Below are 21,100 nucleotides of genomic sequence, written 5' to 3' on the forward strand. Positions count from 1 at the left end.
CCACCAATCTTAAGAGGATTGATGGACTTTACCCTCCCTCTTTAACTGACATCAAGAAACATCAGGTCAAAAGGTCATCCTTGGTCCAGGTCCTTCCTGCAGTCACCTCTTCTGAAATTCTGGTTTATTATTTTGGTCAGCAATTTGTTTACAGATTACTTCGTTTCACAGGTAAGAAAACCTTAAAATTGAAGTAAGATACTTGTTACTAATAGAAAGGGGCTTCAAAAAGTTCATGGTAAAGATCAAATTAAAAGATAAATGAGAGCTCACTCTGAAGCTTCCCGGAGGCGCGATCACTTCGCTATCGTGCTGTTCTTCTTCCCGGGCTGTGGCAACGGATTGATCGTGGAGGAGGGCCAGCGCTGTCACCGCTTCGCCTGCAACACCTGTCCCTACGTGCACATCACCTGAAAGGTGACAACCCGGAAGTACCCCAAGCTGAAAGAGGTGGATGACGTGCTTGGAGGAGCAGCTTCCTGGGAGAATCTAGACTCCACTGCAGAACCGAGCCCCAAATGCGAGCACCCCCAGCCTACTTCGTGCAGCCGCAGACCTGCTCCGCCGAAGAGCCGATGACCACCTTCTACAAGTGCTGCGGTGCCCAGTGTGGGCATCGCTGGGGGGACTAGGGCCGGGCTGGCCAGGCAGCAGCCCTGTCTGCTCTTGTGTGGCCCCGGGAGCCATGCTCAGGAGCCTGAAGGCTCACAGACCCTCTTCAGGTGACGAGACGCGCAGCCCCTGTGCAGTCGGGGTGTGCGACTTCATTTCTGCCCAGGGAGTTCTTGTTGCACGAGCAAGGACCCCCGCCGCTGCGTCTGCCATGTTTAAGGTCTGGGCAGCTGACGCCTTCCTTCGCTGCCTCCTGCGCTCCTCTGTCCATACTGTCCATGCAAATAGTCAAGCGGAGCCCTCAGCCTCGAACATGACATCTGCTCCCACCTCGAAGTGTTCCTTGGGAACCTGTTTAATAAACATGCAGCCTGAATATTAAAAAAAAGATAATTGATTTTTTCCATCCACTTTTTGAAGTACCCATTATATTTTTCTTTCACATCTATACAAAGGCTTTGAAAAGATAGTGAAATGAACTCAATGATCTTTCAACCCTATTTTAATACGGATGTGTTTTATTTCACCTCACGTAAGCATGACAGTGTGGCAGGGTAAAGTTTCTTAGTATGGCTGTTGTTTCCATGTCTCTGAACTGGGCAAACAGGATGTGTGCAACACTGTCAGAAGGAATCCATCACTTTTAGTTAGCACCCACCTGACTGTAAGGATTCGACATCTTTGAAGCGGAAGAGCGGGAGAGGAGGGGAATGCTAGGACCACCGGAAGAAGAGGTCTCAGTGCAGTGTTTGGAAATCTCTGTTTGAAAGGGTGGGCCGAGAGAAGTGCCAGAGGCTCAGGTGAGCAGACAATGAAGCAGAGCTGGAGAGCAGAGCAGGGCCGGTGCTCTGACACCATGAAGCAGAGCAGGAGGCTGACATCCCAGCCCATAGAGGCATGATGGAAAACATTTCTTGACATAGCTTGTCTGGAATTTTTCTCACCACTACAACTTTCAAATTTCTTATTTAAGATAACCTTGATTAATATAAATTATTATATTATTATTATATATTTTAGAATTGATTGCTTAATTGCATTAATTTTAAGAAGGAATTCCTAAATCTCTAGTTTAATTTAGAAAAATACTTATAATAATGAGCATTCATATTCATGAGTTTGATATATATATACTCAACATAGCACTTAATTTTATGTTTTATGCATAGGCTGGACGTTTTTATATGTTTTTATGCTTTTGAGTCTATATGAAGTATTTTGATTGCATTTTAATGAATTGTTGGGAGTCTTTAAAAATATAATTGAGTCCTATATTGACTATTAAATTTTCCTGTTTCTATTTGTTATACATTTTTGTCTATTTGTTCTTATTTTTAAATCACAACCATGCATGCCTATGATACATACAGATAACCAGATAACATAAGATCTTTTTCTAATTTCTTTCTTATTTTATTAGTTAGAAAGACAGCATAGGCTTAGATAAATTAAAAACTGGGAAAAGATGAAATATTTTATTGTGAAATATGGTCTACCTGGAAGAATTACATTGAAGATATTACATGTTATTTTTAAATTGTGAAAATGTTTTTCTCATAAATGAATCTAAAATTTTCCAAAATGTTTTATGTTTATCAATACAAAGGATTACATATTTTCTGTTTTATTAATATGGTGAATTATTATTATTTATTTTTGTAATATTAGAAATCCTATCCCTACTGGACTAAGTCACACTTGGCAAAAAGTGTTAGTTTTATATATATATATTACTGGATATGCTTTACTAATTTTTAAGATGTTTCTTTTTTCATGAGAAATATTTTTTAAATGGCCTTTTCTTGTATTAATTTTAGTATTTTCCTATGAGTAATGTTGACTGCATGAAATTTATATTCTTTTATTTTTGAAATGACTAATAAATTTTATATTGCTTTAAAATATTTATTTTAATGTTTACTACCACTTACTAACATTTACTAACATTATTGAAGTTATAGGTTTACATATCAATGAGAATTTCGTATATTAACTTTATGCAACAAGTATAAACCTGCTCTTCATAAATTATACAAATTTATGATTAAATTCTTTAGCTCCTGTTTGTCAAAAATTCTGTCATAAGTCTATTCATATATTACTTAATTGTTCTTAATGATAAGTGGCATTAACTAGATTTCAACTCATAGCAATACTATTTACAACAAAACAAAACAGCCTGACTTGAATTCTAAAATCTGCTAATTTAAGAAACTTAAGTAATTTAACTATTTGCTTTTTCTTGTGTTTAATTTAGTAATATTTTTCTTTAACTGTATTAAATGTATTATTCTTTTATGATTTTATTTGATCAGATTCTCCCTTTATTTTTTGTTTCAACTAACTTCTTAATTTTAGAGATTATTTCAGGACAGACTTAGAAAATTGTTCTGTAAATGCCTTTTTTTTTTTTTTTAAAACTTACAGTATCCATGTATTAATAGCTATAAAAACTCTACTGATTTAAATCCATCCAAAATTTTTAGATTGTTTTGTTCTGACTAACATTCAATCTGAAACATATGCAGAAAGAGTTTTTGAGGATTTGGGTATGCTCAGTTTTTATGTTTTCTAATTTGTATTAATTTCATCTTTTGAAATGCATTGAAACCCATTTTATAATCCATCCTATAGGTTTCCTTAGTGAATATTTCATGTCCACTTGCAGAGGATGTGTATTCTGCAGTCATTGAATGTAGTACTTCCTAAATATCAATTAGTTTCTTAGTATTTTTGTTTCCTAGTTAAATAAAACATTATCACAAAATTAGTATTTAAATTTTATTTTAATCTCATCTAATGTTTTTCCTGAAGCGTTTCAAATTATTGTAGGAGATGCCTCACAATTTAAAGGTTATATCTTCCTGATGAGTTAAAGCTTCTGTTATTATAAAATATTTATTTCTCTAGTAATGTTACTTGATTTGATATTCATATAAATTAGGATTTATATTCAGTATCATTATTGTTTACATCATTTAACTTTAAATTTCTCTGTGGTTTTATAAATAAACTTTCACTCTTATGAATACCATATAGTTCACATGATTTTTATAAGAAACGACAATCTGTCTTTGAATTGTAATTATAAGTTAGTTTACTTGAATTTAAAATAGGAAATGACATGATTGGTATTAAGCCTAAGCCATTGGCAATTTTGTTATGTTGATTCTATAATTTTTCCCTTCTTATCTTTGTTTGAATTCATCATTTGTTTAGTTTTTTAAGTTATTGAATGGGAGTGGTGAAAATATAAAACATTTATGCACACCTTCCAGATTTTAAACCATACAGAATCTTTTCTGTGCATAAAGCCTGTTGCTCTTGTATCGATTCCATGTGCACACAGTTAAATGTTCTGGAAGTCCATTCTCACTGCCATCTATGATTTGTTATCATCCACACAGCTCAACATTTTTGCATATTCATGAAACTACAAGTAAGCAGCCTACTGATATTTTCTGCTTTGAGCCAAGTTTCATCTGATGAATGCTGTGAGATTTTCCAATCCATGTCCTCTTCTGAATCTGGACTGGATTCCAGTGATGGGCCGTCAATGTAATGCTGCAACCATTATTGAACGATCTTCAGAAACATTTTACTTGCTGGTGAAATGAATGATGTTGATGGTCAATCTCCATATTCTGTTGGTTCACTTTTTGGATTTGGCACAAATATGAATCTATACCTATCAGTTGCAAGAGGTTGGCAACTGTTTTTTAGATTTATAGACGATATAGTGCTCTCAACACTACCTTGACTCTTTGAAACGTTTCAATTGGCATTCCACCAATTCTTGCAATTATTACCCTGTGGCCTTCATAGCAGCTTGGTTTGTTTCTTCAATACCATTGACTCTTTAGTACTAGCTTAAATTGAAAATATTTTGGTGTAGTGACTCTGTATTCCTTCTGTCTTCTTTTGACACATCTTGTCTCAGTCAGTATTTTGCATATAGAATCCTTCAATAATGCAACTCAAGGCTTATCAATTTTCTTCTGCTATTTCGTGTTAATATATACTGAGCTCTCTTCCCTTTTGGGCCTCTAATGCCTGGATCATGTCTCATTATATTTTGTCTTTTCATAGTGCCTTTCAAATTTTTCTCAATATTTTTAACTTCATCATATTTTTCCCATTTGTTATATTATTCTGTAGTAGTACTGGTAGTATAATGGGTTACAAGTTGGTCTGCTAACCACAAGGTCAGCAATTGGGAGAAAGATGAGGCTTTTTACTTCCATAGAAAATTACAGTCTCAGGAAGCCACAGGGGCTGTTTGACTGTGTCAAAATGAGCCACAATTGAATCAAAGATCCTCAGTTTGGACTCTGGGATATAATATTGTCTATTCAAGAGCAAGTTTCAGAGTCTCTGTTAACACCCTTTTTGGTTTTCTTTTCTTTATAATTACCTTTTGTTTCCTGCATCTGTGATGTTCTTGATGTCTTCCCACAACATATTTTTTTCTTTGGCCATTAGTGTTCAATGTGTCAAATCATTCTTGAGAAGGTAAATAAATTTAAGTGTGATATACACAAGGTTGTATTTTGACTCTTAAGGTTGTATTTTGACTCTTTTATTTTTCATTGGCTTCAACTTCAACTTGCATTTAAGTAATTGATGAAATGTTTCACAGTCAGACCCTGGTTGTATATTGTCTGATGATACTACGATTCTGTGTTTATTCCATCTTTTGACAATCACATGTATAATTGCCATTTTCGTGGTTTGTGAAAGATATGTGTGGTTAAGAAGTTGTTAGCTTTGCAAAGATCTGCCATTATTTCTCCTACATTATTTTTATCACATAAGCAGTATATTCCAAATATTTATACATTTTGTTTCTAACTTTTGTATTCCAATATATAGTGTCAGTGCAGTGCAATTGAATGTTTGGCCATTATAGATGCAGAAGTTGGTAGAATTCTTCAATCTTCTTCATTGTATCTAATGATTTCTAAGTAAGTTTTTTTAAGTTGCATTAACCTTTCTTCCTTGTGGGTGTATTGACAATACTCTATCATTTATATAATATAGCTATTACTTCAGGATCACTCTGGAATTTTTGTTTCCTTGATGAATGTCACACCATTCCTCTGAAATCTGCCATTCTCTGCCAGAGTAAGCCATGTGTGGCAAATCCCGAATGGCCAATACTAGCACATTTGAATTCACGAAGGTTTGGCCTATCAAACTATATATGTGCCATTTAATTTTATACTACTTTCAATTTTGCTAGATTCATACTCTGCACATTTTACAGTTTGATTATTTTAGATGTCTTTAATTGTTGCTTCTCATTTTGAATCTTGCTTCATCAGCAATAGAAGGTCCTAAAAACTTAGCTCAATGTATGTTAGTAAGGTCAGTGCTACTTTGAGGAAGGAGCTCCCCCAGAGCAGTATTTGGATTGGTGCCTAACCTCAAGGGCTCACCATCTGGCACTATATGAAACACTTTCCCACTATTTTTGATAGTGATTCCGTGACTAATATCTCAGCTATTCCTTATTTCAAGTCGATTCTCAATCTGGAAGCTTCATGGAAACCTGTCAATTATTGATGATTTTGCTACCATTTCAAAGATTAGTGATTTACCTCCCAGTATCACAAAAATAGGTAAACCATAACATCATAGCAAGTTAAGTCAATAATATTCATTCATTTTTATTTTATATTAGATGTCTTGGAGCCACCCTAGCACAGAGTTTTTCTGAAATATAAACTTAGGTACTAGTTCTGTACACAACTATATGCTATAGATTCCCCTGTGACCATCTCAATAAACTTTTCCTGACAAGCATTTCTAGGGAAAGTTCCCATGGCTCATGGAGGGTGCTTAAAGTTTTACAAGAAGATACATGCTATTCAGGAGCTAAATCACAGATTTTAATCTGGAAAAGACAGAAATGAAGACTTAGGATATGTAAAAATTAATTAAGAGGATGTTGAGCCTATACTGAAATCAGTCACCTCAGTTATGGTAAGCATGTGAATTTTGAATGTCTATTTATATATTAAAGAGTTCTTAATCAATATCCTTACAAATTCTTGGGTGGTACAAATGGTGAACTACCCATGTGTTAGTGGTGGTTCACCTTGCTCAAAATATGGTCCTGGAGTATACTTCTCAATATCCTACTCCTGAAACCCCTCTATAGCAGTTCTACTCAGCACACATGGCTCATATAAATGGGAATCTCCTCTAAGACAATTGAGCTACATACAAATCCATATACTGTGCACCAAATACAACTCAGCATATATCTATAGATATTTCTATATAACAAATTTATAGAGTATTTTTCTTGCTTAGGTGGAATGGACACTTAAAATTTAAATATAATTATTTACTAAGTGTTGCTATTTTTAATTTTACCTTTCATAATACAAAGCCCTAATTTCAAAAAATTTCAGATTATACACAATATGACCTTCATATTATTTAGTATAAAAGCTAAAAACTAATTTCATATTGGTTTAATTTTACATATTTTATTAAGAGTACATCTTCGGAGTAATATACGCTGGCTTAAACCCGTGTTCTTATTTTTTATGACTGTGCTATTTTGGATAATAATTTTACACTTATGTCAATATTAGATATGATTATATTTTAATGAAAAGTAAAATAACTCTAATAAAATATTAAAAGTATAATTGGATCTGAGTAGATCTACAAGTAACTGGAAATCTGTATTTCTCCTTGTGAGTACTTATCGTTGTAATTTTTCATTATATTTCCCTATTTGGTTAGCTTGAAATACAAATATTAAAATATTTAAGATAGTCGTATATTAGCCTTAAGTCTTCTATCTATGCTGCAGTAGTTTGAGAAACTTTTTGTTGCACCTGCATACAAACAAGGGCAGAGATAAACATAAACACAGAGAGAGATAAGGTAATTAGGATTTCTTACTTGGGTCTATTTCACACATCCATGGGTTATTTCAATATATACATATATATATAACTATCACTAATTTTGTGATTGTTGCATAAAGCTGCATAATAGTTGTATTGATTGGATTTCATTGAAAGTGGATAGACAATCGGATCATGGATAACACTGGACTTACTTCATGAAGGGTTTAGCAAGACTCTTTCTGACCATGAATCCTACACCATTCCCCTTCATTGTGTTATTCCAAGCATAGTAAACCATATGATTTTCTGACTCAAAATGACGAATACCTGTCCATGTGAGCTCACTAATACCTAGGATATTGATCATCATGTGTTCCATTTCCTCTTTGATTGCTTCCAGTTTCCAAAATTTCATCCTTTGCACATCCTAAGTTTCAAGCATTAGAAAATATTTGCAGCTGGGTCTCTTTACCTTGAGTCGTGTCCCATAAGCAAATGGAGATCTTTAAGACTCCACTGCCAGACTTTACCTGACCTATGTCGTCTCCTCTAAGAAATCAGCTCCTCTTTGCTTACATTTCTTGTGCCCTTGGACTGAATGGGCCTTTTGCTGGCTCTCTCTCGGGCAATATTCTTCAGCCTTTGTTTAGGTTTTTAATATTTGAAAACACTTAAAATCTATGCATACAGTATTTGGTGGTTTATTCCTCTGAACTAGGGAGTCTTTTGTCATCTGTTCCTCATCTGGAAGCTCCTCTTAAACCTCTTCACTTATGGATGACCATGCTGACATTTGAAACACCAGCGACATTGCTTCCAGCAACACAGAAGCCACCGCAGTATGACAAACAAGCAGACAAATATACGTTGAAATGTTTCAGAAATTTGAAGAAGCATTGGAAGCACATGCTTCTGTATGCCAAGAAATTTGGAAAACAGCTTGTTCCTGGCCAACTGAATGGAAGAGAGCCATGTTATGCACATTCCAAAGAAAAGTGAGGCAACAGAATATTTAAACGATAGAACAATATCATTGATATCGTACCCTAGTAAAATGTTGCTTAACATCTTCCGATGACGGTTGCAGCAATACATTGATAGGGAATGCCAAAATTTTAGGCTGGATTCGGAAGAGGATCTGGAACAAGGTATATCATTGCTGATGTCAGCTGGATCTTAGCTCAAAGCAGAGAATACCATAAAGATGCTTACTTGTGCTTCCTTGACTGACTAAGCAAAGACCTTCAACTGGGTGGGCCACAATAAACTGTGAGTAACCCTGAAAAGAACGGGAATTCCAGAACACTGCATTGTGCGCCTTCAGAGCTTGAATGTGGATCAAGGGGAAGAGTGACAAAAAGAATAAGGAAAATCTGCATGGCTTAAAATCAAGAAAGGTGTGTGTCAGGGTTGTATCCTCTCACCATACTTGCTCAATGTTTGTGCTGAGTAAATCTTCAGAGAAGCTGGATTACATGAAGAAGAGTGGGGTATCAGGGTTGGAGGAAGGCTTAATAGCAACTTATGTATGCAATGACACAACATTGCTTGGTGAAAATGAGAAGGAATTGAAGCCCATATTGATGAAGATCAAGGTTGTTAGCTTCATTATTGGTTACAACTGAATATAAGGAAGGCAAATGTACTCCCCACTGGACAAAAAGTAGCATCATGATAAATAAAGAAAAGGTTGAAGTTGTGAAGATTATGTCTTACTTGGATCCACAATCATTGCTCATGGAAGCAGAAGTTAAGAAATTAAATGATGTATCTCATTTGGTAAATCGACTGCACAAGAACTATTTAGAATATTGAAGAGCAAGGATGTTACTTTGAGCACGAACATGCTAGTGACCCAAGTCATATTATTTCCCATTGCCTCATATGCACATGAAAGCTGGGCATTGCATATTGAAAACCACTGAAGAATCAATTCATTTCAATTGTGGTTCTGGAGAACAGTATTGAAGGTACCATGAAGTGTTAAAAGAAAAACTGATCTCCATTGGAAGAAGTAAGGCCAGAGCGCTCCCTTGAGGCAAGAATGGTAAGACTTTGGCTTACATGCTTCGGACATATTGTCAGGAGTGACCAGTCCCTGGAGAGGGACATCCTGTTTGGTAAAATGTAGGGGTAGCAATATAGAGGAGACCTTCTAGGGAACGGATCACACAGTGGATTCCCCAATGGGCTCAGGCAGAGTAGGAGTTGTGAGGCTGGTAGAGGACCGTGCAGTGTTCCATTGTGTTGTGCATAGGGTCGCTTTGGTTTGGAGCAGACTTGATGGCACCTAATAATCATCAGTGGATATTTGCAGACAATTTCACTGAAATAAGATTGTGTTAGTCTCATTAGGATGCCTTCCAAGAAGAAGCCTAATAAAAATAGTAACTTCTAAGGAGATCTGCTGACTAGTGAACATCAAGACAGCGATGTTCGCTTCAATGTTACTGTTGTTTTAAGGTATGTTTGAGTCAGTCCCAGCTCATAGTGACCCTGTGCATAACAGAACAAAACAAGGCCCAATCCTATGCCATCCTCACAAATGTTTATTTGAGAATATTGATAATTTGTGGCATCCCTGGGTCAATCTACCTCATTGAGTGACTTCCTAGTTTTCTTTTTTTTTAAATTTTTTTATTTTAACAATTTATTGGGGCTGATACAATTCTTTTCACAGTTCATACATATACATACATCAATTGTATAAAGCACATCTGTACAGTCTTTGCCCTAATCATTTTTTTCTCTTTTCTTCTTTTACATTTTATTAGGGACTCAAGCAACTCTTACCACAATCCATACATATACATACATCAATTGTATAAAGTACATCCATACATTCCCTGCCCCAATCATTCTCAAGGCATTTGCTCTCCACTTAAGCCCCTTGCATCAGGTCCTCTTTTTTCCGCCCCCCTCCCTCCCCATTCCCCCCTCCCTCATATGCCCTTGGTCATTTATACCTCGTTATTTTGTCATATCTTGCCCTATCCGGAGTCTCCCTTCCCCCCTTCTCTGCTGTCCCTCTCCCAGGGAAGAGGTCACATGTGGATCCTTGTAATCAGTTCCCCCTTTCCAACCCACTCACCCTCCACTCTCCCAGCATCGTCCCTCACACCCTTGGTCCTGAAGGTATCATCCACCCTGGATTCCCTGTACCTCCAACCCTCATATGTACCAGTGTACATATGAGGGGATCATTTCTATAGTGAGCGACTTCCTAGTTTTCATTGTCCCGCTTCCTTACTAAATATGATGACTTTCTCCAAGCCCTGGCCTCTCCTGATAACACATTCAGAATATGTGGGACAAAGTCTCACCATTTTTTCTTCTAAGGAGCATTCATTCTCTACTTCGTATAAGATGGATTTGTTGGTTCTTTCTGCAGTACCTGGTACCATGAACACCCTTTGCCAGGACCACAGTTCAAATGCATCAATTCTTCTGCAGTTTTCCTCATTCAACGTCCAACTGTCAGCATGCCCTGACTGTTTTTGGAAACAGAAGTTTATGTCCACTGTATTCTGGGACTCTGGAGTGGTAATCTTGATAGATTTCCTAGATATTAGAAGACTATAATAGGTGTTTATGAAGAAGAAGTACTAATAAAATAAAAAAGTAAGAAAAGAAAATAGCTTTGAAGATAAAAGGCTAAGAGATTTGCACTGAGGAATTTTTTTTTTCAGGACAACAAAGCACTTTTATTCTTCAAGAGTAGCAACGCCTGTGTCATGAGCCTTGCATTTGGAAACCTTATTCTATCCATCAGAAAGGCCTACTATTTCTCCTACAGGTTTTTTTTTTGGCTTCAATGTTTCGCCAGTGCTACACTGCACCCTGGTTGATTCAGCCCTTCCTTGTGACTCTTCTGGGAGGGGATGTCCTATTGTCTACAGATGGGTGTTGAGCCTCTGCTCTGACCACCCTTGTTCTCAACACTGTTTTTGATATGTTTTTTCCCCTTTGTTTTGGGTCTTCTGGTGCCTCTTTTCTGATTTTTTTTTTTTTCAGGAAAAAAAGAGATAAAAACACAGCCTTCCGCAGTATAGAGAAGTAGATGACAAATATGTAAAAAGATTAACTTCAAATTTTTATCTTTGCCTAATAAAGGATTTTTTATGTTGCAGCAATACACACACATATTTGTTGTTTGTTGTTGCTAAGTTCCTTATGTATATTATTGATAGGTGTCTTCAAGTTGGGTCCAACTCAATGTAAGCCTATAAAACAGACTGAAACCTGCTCAAGTCCTGCGTCACACTTGTTCTTATGCTGGAGTCCATTATTGTGGTCACTGTGTCAATCCATCTGCTGGATGGTATCCTTCTCGTTTACTGATGCAATATTAATTACTCCTATTGTAATACTTTGATTGATTGCTTTACTGCTGCTTTGAACAATGATTGTGGATCCAAGCAAAATTAGATTCTTGACAACTTCAAACTTTTAAATGTTTATCATGATTTCATCTATTGGTACAATTGTGAGGATTTTGGTTTTCCTTACATGGAGTTGCAACCCAAACTGGAGTGAAATCCTTCCCATATACCGCACTCTCAGTAAGCAATGTTGTGTCATCTGCATATCACAGGTTGTTAATAAGCTTTGCTCCAATCCTCATACCAAGTTTTACTTGTTGTAATCCAATGTCTAATCATTTACTCACCATACAGATTGAATATGTATACCGAGAGGATGCAACCTTTAGACGAACACATTTCCTGATCTTAAATCATGCCGTAACCCATTTTTCTGTTCCAACAACTGCCACTTGGTCCATGTACAAAGAACACAATGTAGTGTCCTGGAATTCCCTTCTCGATACTAGCCTGAGTGTTATTATCCACGTAGTTGAATGCCATTGCCTATTCAGTTATTTATTTATTTTTTTGTGATACAACATCTTTCTGGTACTCTCTGATTGCAGCCAAGATCCTCTAACATCAGTAAGGATATACCTGGTTTCATGTACTTCTGTGACTTCAGCTTTTATTGATTGCTGACATCTTTATGTCAATATATTTCTTCAACCATTATTGAATGAGCTTCACAAAAAATTTTCTTGAATGTGATAGTCATGATATTCTTAAATAAATTCTGCATTCTGTTGATTCACCTTCCTTTGGAATGGGTAAAAGTATGGATCTCTTCATTAGTCAGTTGGCCTAGTAATTGTCTTCCAAGTTTCTAGGCATAGCTGAGTGAGTGCTTCCAGGGCTACATCAGCTTGTTGTAATGTTTCGATTCGTATTCCTTCAATTCCTGGGCCTTGTTTCTCTTGCAGCTTGAATTTCTTTCTTCAATCCATTGAATCTTGATAATACCTTACCTTTTAGAATTATTTTATACTGACCAGTTTTATTGGTACAGGAACTCTGTGTATTCCTTCCAAAATCTTTTAATATTTCCTTCACCATTCAATATTTCGTGATTGAATTATTCAATATTACAACTATTGCTGATATGTTGCATCCTGACATGTAGAGTCCATACTACGTCTTTTGTTTTGCTGTAGTGACTGTGTATTCTTTCCATCTTCTCTTGATGTATCCTGTTCATTCTATATCTTACATATGGAATCTTTCAAAAGTTTTGGACTTAGACCACAGTAAAAGTAAGGTATTTTGAAATAAAATAGCTAACAAAAATTTCAAAGTTAAGTATGAGAACACAAAGTCCTTAGAGTGAAATAGGAAAGGCCTAGAGTTTAAAAATTATAAAAGAAGAGCATGCTCAATATAGCTCTAGCTAAAAGAACTAGTCTCAGCACTACCATTTCAGGACGCAACACATGAGCAAGAACCATGGTGCTGAAGGAAGAGGTTCAAACTTCACAAAATTTATTAGCTAAAATAAGGATCCAGGAATTGACAGAATACCCGTGAAATACTTCATAGAGCTGAAGAAACACTGAAAACTCTCATTTGTCCCTGCCAGGAACATTAGAAAACACCTACTTGGTCAACTGACTGGACGAAATCCATATTTGTGCCCATTTTCAAGAAAGATGACCTAACAGAATGCTCAAACTGTGGAATGATGGCATTGATACCACACACTAGTAAATTTTTTGCTTAGGATCATCCAACAGCTGCAGCTGTACATTGACAGGGAACTTTCAGAAGTTCAGACCAGATTCAGAAGAGGACTTGGAAAAAGGAACATTATTGCTAATGTCAAATGGACCTAGATTCAAAGTAGAATTTACCATAAATATATTGACTTGCATATTTTTGAGCATGAAAAGATCAATTGTATTTTATTGACTGTGAAAAGTGTGTGTGTTCAACTACCATTAAGTCTATTCTTATTCATAGTAACCCAATGGAAGAGCGGAGGATTGCTACTTTGAATTTCTGAATCTTTCATTCTTCACAAAAGCATTCAGATTAATTTCTCTCCGGTAGTGAAGCTGGTGAGTTCAACCCATTGACCTTATGGCTATGTAATTAAGCTATAAGTATCTTAATAATGAATTAATCTTAAATTTATCTAATTGTGTCAGTCAAGGTAGACTAGAAAAAGAAATCCACAGAGTCTGAAGAGGAATTTATAGACTGTTATCAGACATGTGGGCTAATAATGGACTCCTGGACTGGGCTGGGATGCTTTTTTTTTTTTTTAAGAAAGAAATCCACAGAAGCTTATATGTGTATAAGAAAGAGGTTTAGATACAAGAGCAGTTGAATATTGAGAAAATGTCCAAGCCCATTCCAGATCAAATCCATAAGTTGGATATTAGCCCATATGTCCAATACCAATATAGAAAGTCCTCTTCAGACTCACAAAACACATGCGACTCTGAATGCAGGACAATCACAGGCCAGTGGGTAGAAAGTCTTTGGATCGGTGGCGTTGTAAGCATCTCAGAACTGGCAGGGGTCTCCATGTGGCTTCTCCAGCACCCAGGGCTGCATCAGAGTAGGTCCACATGGCTCTCCTCAGGGATGTCGCATAGGGAGCCCGCCTTGTCAGTAGGGTGTCTCGTAGGGAGTCAGCAGAGAGAGGTGTCTCCCGCCTCCAAGGAGGAAGTAACAGCAGTTTCCAGAATTCTCGGGAGAGCACCATGTCCATACAGAGGTTTCCTCGGCTATCTATAGATTGATAGGCTAGACTCCACCCCTACACTCTTAATCCTCAAATTGACACCAGATTATGTAACTACCACACTAATTAATCCTGATTGTCCTGGTATAGAATTATTTGGATAGATAGCTGTGTCACATTTGTGAATATTTATTTATGGCTTGTCCATATATATTCATATTTTATTGGTCCAGTTGTTTTATTCTTCAAATTTAATAAACTTTAATGCTTGGATTTCATTAGCATGATAAATTGGAACATATTATTCTTTTTATGTTTAATGTACTTTAAAACCCTGAGAAATATTTTCTTGAAGTTTAGAAAGTACATACCTTAAAAGGTTCCCTTTGTTACCTTTAAAAATAAATCTGAAGCTTAAATATTATTTTCTTAAAAAGTGAAAAATCAACCATGACTTACTAGATATGTTATTGTTGTTAGGTGCCAGCAAGTCAGTTCTGATTCATAGGGCCCTCACGTACAACAAACACAGTGAAACACTGACCCACTCTGAGCATCCTCACCATTGTTCCAAGGCTTGAGAACCCTGTGTCAATCCAGCTTGTGGAGGGCCTGCCTTTTTCTCTGCCATCTGACTACCAAGCATGATGTATTGGTTCTAGTAATAAATTAATATCTAACAAATTAATTTTCTAATCAATAATTATTCCAGTAAACTCATTAGCACATTATTCTCCTCAACATAATATAGAGCCAGAAATGCATTGCTAATATTATGACTAATTAAGCTATAGATTTTCTTTCTTTTTTCAAAACATAATACTGAATTCAAAGTTTTCATCATTTTGCACTAGTTTCCTTTTTACTACCCACAGCTTCCTTGGAAACATAAAGAAGCCTTTACAGTAAATATGGTAACATCTATTTTGAACTTTCTGAATAAAATCTCCACAGCTGTGATTTATTTCTGGGAGGGTTTCATTTTTCAGCTTATAAAATTGTAGGGAAGATGATGAGATAACTAGAAAGTAAGTAAAAGCTTCAAGTCTGAAGATGAGAAACATTTTGCTCAAGCTCCCTGGAGACAATGATAAAACAAAATTTGTTTTACCACTGACGGCGTGGAATTTTAAAATAGAAATAATATCAAAGGCAATCAATCACGACCTTCAATCATGCAAATTGCTGACGTGAAATTAAGGAGTGCAATAATAATCACCTACCAAGAAATCCAAGCGTATGGGGATCCTGTAGCTGCATAGATAAATTTTGCAACCTTGTTTATGATTTCAACTGAGAATGATTTCCCATGTGTCTGTCATACACTGATGGTTAGGGTGTCCATATGATGATGGAAACTGTGCCACTGGTATTTCAAATACCATCACAGTGACCTGTGATAAATGAGTTTTAGCAGAGCTTCTGGACGAAAACCAGATAAGCAAGTGGAGTTGATGATAATATTTTTAAAAAATCAGGAAAAACCATATGAATAACAATGAAAATAATTTAATACAGTGCTGGAAGATGGCCCTAAGGATTCAAAGCACTCAATATAGGACAGAGCAAGAACTATCTCCTCAAAGTCGAATTGATCTCAACAATGTGGATGGAGTAAAGCTTTCATGAACTACATAAACTGAAGTGGCATGGCTCCAAATTGGTAGAAAGAGTTCAATCCTGCCTTAAGAAATGAAATAGAATGTGTAATTAATATAGAATATTTGAAATGACAAATATGAAATGAAATTCTTGGTGATTAATCTACGCGGTATTGTGATGGTTATGTGCCACCAAGTAGGCAGGTCCTCCTTTCTCACAGCTTCCCGGTATACAACAGGAGGAAGTCCCACCAGATCCTATGCCATTCTTAAAATTGTTTTGCCTGGACCACGATTGCAGCCACTGTGTCAATCCACAGAAGGCCTTGACGCTCTTCCTCTTTCTCACTTCCTCACCGCTTTGTCAAGCAGGATCTCCTTTTCCATTGACGAACTTCTCCTGATAACGTAGTCAAATGATGTGAGACAAGTCTCACCATCTCCACTTCTAAAAAGAATCAGGGTTGTTCTTCTTCCAGGAAAAATCTGTATGTTCTGTTGGCATCCCATGGTAATTTCAATATTTTGACAGTATAATTCATATACCACCATTATTTTAAGTCTTCATCATTATTTGAACAACTTTCACATCCATAGGTTGTTGTTATATGCAATCCAGTCAATTCCTACCCATTTCTACCTTATGAACAACTGAACAAAACACTGCCCTCTCCCATAATGTGTTTGTCCGGGTTGACCAGAGAAACAAATCCATTATATCAAAGAGTAATTGTGCATTAAGAAAACAACCCAGCCCAGTCCAGATCAAGTCCATAAATCTGATATTACCTATGTTGATACTAGTCCATACATTCCTCTTCAGACTTACATAGCCATGCAATGATGCTGAATCCAGGAAGATCACGGGCCAGTGGGTGGAAAGTCTTGTGGATCCAGTGGTGGTGGAAGCATCTCAGCACTGGAGGTGTTCTCCACATGACTTCTCCAGTTCCAGGGCTCAGGCCATATCAGTGTAGCTCCATGTGGCTTGTCAGCAGGAAGACAAATGAAAGACAGTGTCTCACCTTCAGGGAGGAATACAGGAATTCCCAGAATCCTCAGGAGAGAGCCATGCACACATGGAGTCCTCATTGATTATGGCCTGAGTGACAACCTAGACTACACCCATTCACAAGTTAACAAGAAATTACGTAACAGCCGCACATGACAACCACACATTTGTTCTTAAGTTTGAGCCCATTGCGGCAATTATTGTGTCAATCTATCTTGTCTAGGGTCTTTATATTTTTCACAGCCCTCCTGCTTTACCTGAGCATGATGTCCTTCTACAGGGACTGGTCTCTCCAGAAAACATGTCCAAAGCATGTAAGATGAAGTCTCACTCTCGTTGCCTCTAAAGAATATTCTAGCTGCAGTTCTTCCAAGAACGATCAATTTGTTCTTTTGACAGACCATGGCACTTTCCGTAGCATAGTTCAAACGCATACATTCTTCTTTGGTCTCCCTTAATCATTGTCCAAATTGAACAAGCATATGAGTCCGTTGGAAATACCATGGCTTGTGGCAGGGGCACTTCGGTCATCTAAGTAACCTGCATCTAAGTAAGGCAATGTGTGTTTTGATCTCTTAATTGCAGCTTCCATGAGTACAGGTTATGGATCTAAGTAAGACAAAATTCATGACTGCTTTCAATTTTTATACATTTATCATGATGTGACCCATTGTGCCAGTGTTGAGGACTATGGCCTTCTTTACATTTAGTTGTAATCTATAGTTAAGGAGGCAATCATAGGGTTCATCAACACAGGCTTCAATTCTGTCTCATGTTCAGCAAGCAAGATTGTGTCATCTGTGTAACACAGGTTGTTAATAATTCTTCCTCTAATCCTAATGTCACACTCTTCTTAATATAATCCAGCTTCTATGATGATTTGCTCAGCATGTAGATTGAACAAGTAGGGTATGAGCATATACCCTGATACACACCTTTCCTGCTGTTAAACCATGCTGTATTTCCTTGTTCTGTTCACATAATTGCCTTTTGATCCATGTACAAGGTTTGAATAAGCATAATGAAGTGTTCAAAAATTCCATTCTTCAACGGTTATCCATGATTTAATATGGTCAACACAATTGATTGCCTTTGAATAGTCAATGAAGCAAAAGTTAACATCTTTCTGGTATTCTCTGCTTTGATCCAAGGTCCGTCTGGCATCAGCAATGATATTCAGGGAACCATGTCCTCTTCTGAATCAGGCCTAAACTTCTTTCAGCTCCTTGTCAATGCACTTATGCAACTGTTTTTTGGATAATTTGTGTGCAATATCAATAACATCTTTCTAGAGATTGAGCATTTTGTTGGGTCATCTATTTTTGGAATGGGCATAGAAATTAATCTTCTAGTCAGTTGGCCAAGTATCTGTCTTCCACATTTCCTGGCACAGAGGAATGGGTGCTTCCAGTGGCTCTTCAGCTTTCTGAAAACTTCACTGCACATTCCATCAGTTCCTGCAGCCTGGTTTTTGGTTAATCTATTCAGTGCAGTGTGAACTTCTTTCTTCAGTACTATGAGTTATTGCGCATATGCTACCTTCTTAAATGTTGGACTGTTTACTCTACAGTGACTGTATTCTTTCCATCTTCTCTTGATGCTTCCTGCAGTATTCAATATTTTGCCCAGAGAATCTGTCAAATTTATAATTCAAGGCTTGAAATTTTCCATGAGTTCTTTCAGTTTCAGAAATCCGAAAAGTGTTCTTCCCTTTTGGTTTTCTAATCCCAGGTCCTTGCACATTTCATCATAATATTGGACTCTCTTTTCTCAAGCTGCCCTTGGAAAGTGTCTATTCAGTTCCTTGACTTCATCCTTTTTTCCATTTGTCTTTTTAAAAAGCTTTTGCTTTGTCCTCCCACAACTCATTAGGTCTTCTGTCATTACTATTCCATAAATCAAATGCTTATGAGATGGTCTCTAACACAGGTGGGATTTATTTAAGGTCATATTTCCCTCTTACAGTATTTAAAAACTTCACTTCTGCTTTATCTTGAATTTAGATGTGAGCAATTGATGGTCTGTTCCACATTTGGCTCCTGGTCTTAGCTACTGGTATTGCACTTCTCCATCTTTTCTCCCCTCTAGCCCCCTCCCACCCAGAGGTAGTTACTTTGATTTCTGTGTATTTTCCATGGGGAAATCCATGTGGATAGATGCCCTTTGTTTTGTTGAAAATTTTTGTTATGAATAAGTAGCTGGTTTTTTCAAAATTGCATCATTAGATCACCGGCTTAATTTCTATAACCCAATCTATATTTTCCAACTACTGTTCCTTCCTCTTTGCTTATACCATTTTCCATTCCAATAATCAATAACTAACAATGCATCTTAATTGCATGTTTGATCTGTTTCAGACTAAAGTCACTTTTAGAATTCCTCAATTTCTTCACGACTGACTTTTGTAGATGGTGCATAAAGTTGAATACTATTTGTATTGAGTGGATTTCCTTGAAGGAGGATAGATACAATACAATCACAGAGAACATTGTTCTTCATAATGGATATAGCAAGATCCTTTTTACAGCGAATGCCAAAACATTCCTCTAGATTATGTTAATCCTGGCATACTAAATCATATGATTTTCTGATTCTAAATGGCTAATGCCATTTCACTAAGCTCACTAATTCTGAGTTCCATTTGAATTAATAGAACATATGAAAAAATATGGTACCTACCCTTACATAATAATATATATCCATGAAAACTGCACTGAAACCACGAATCACCTCAGAACATAGAAGGAACTGGAAACCATTATGCTGACCAAATTAGTCAATTACAAACAGACAGTTTCATGTGAGTCTAGTACTATATGATTAAACACCAAGACAAAGAGTGGCTCTGGATCCCAGGACTTGGAGATTGCTAATCATATTCACCTAACCAGTATGCAGTGTACATACCTAAGTTCCATAAATTATATACCACCCCTTCTTAGAACACTTAAAAAAATCACAGCAATAAAGGTGATCCCAAAATTGGTGGGACCAATTCCAAGCCAAGCAAAGTAGAAGAAAATAAAAAAAACACAAGATGGTGTTTTATTATCACCTCAGTGTAACAGACATTCCTGTAAGAATAATCAGGGTGATCTGTACTGAAAGATCAGATCAAGAGGTATGGGCCTCATGGATATATTGGGCAGAGCAAGCACACTCTGGATAGTTGACATACTGAGTGAGGCACCCAAGCACTTGTGGAAAATCCTTACACTGTGTTATAGAACTCCAAAGATTGGAACATGACAGAAAAAATTTTACTAACTTTGTAATTATTACCTGACTCCTTATCAACTCCTAGTTATCCAGGAAATGTAAGATAGACAATTCAAACAATAGACTCTGATATCTGAGAGGCACAGTACTCTTCATAGGTCACACCAGAAGCACATGAATAGGAAACAAGTCTTTAAATCTTTATGGAATCTGATAACTTAATCTTTCTTCTGCAGAGCTACTAATAGGTTTGAATTGTTTATGTTGGGGTTATCAGCTCAATTAGTGGACCACCACATCACAGAAACAAAACAAAAAAACCCAGCAAACTCACTACCATCTGGTCAATGTCAATTCATAGTGACATTAAAAGAGTAGAAAGCCCTGTCTTTCTCCTACAGAGTTGTTGGCAGTTTTGAACTGCAGACTTTGAGGATATCAGCCTAACTTGTAACTATGATACCATCAGAGCTCCTTAAATCAAATTCATTCACACACATGTGTACATAACTCAATGTGCCCAATAGCTTTCTGATTATATTTATCAAACAATTGTATGAAAAAAAGGAAAAATAATTTGAAATATATACAATTTCCTTGCTATGTTGCCAATGTCAAGCTAACAATGGGAGTAAATTAAATTTAGAACCCCACTTAAAATATATGCACATTTACATAAGTATGTGGGTGTGATAAGGTCATTTGAAAAGTGAGCCTGCTATTATTTTATGATAGAC

At 36.6% G+C, this 21,100-nt stretch overlaps 1 pseudogene; it reads left to right on the top strand.

Annotated features, from left to right (window-relative positions):
• The first annotated feature begins 261 nt into the window (after positions 1-261).
• On the top strand, positions 262-632 carry LOC142442485 (DNA-directed RNA polymerase III subunit RPC10 pseudogene; annotated as a pseudogene).
• The last annotated feature ends 20,468 nt before the right edge of the window (positions 633-21,100 follow it).

This window comes from Tenrec ecaudatus, chromosome 3, assembly GCF_050624435.1.
Source record: "Tenrec ecaudatus isolate mTenEca1 chromosome 3, mTenEca1.hap1, whole genome shotgun sequence".
NCBI classification, from domain to species: domain Eukaryota; kingdom Metazoa; phylum Chordata; class Mammalia; order Afrosoricida; family Tenrecidae; genus Tenrec; species Tenrec ecaudatus.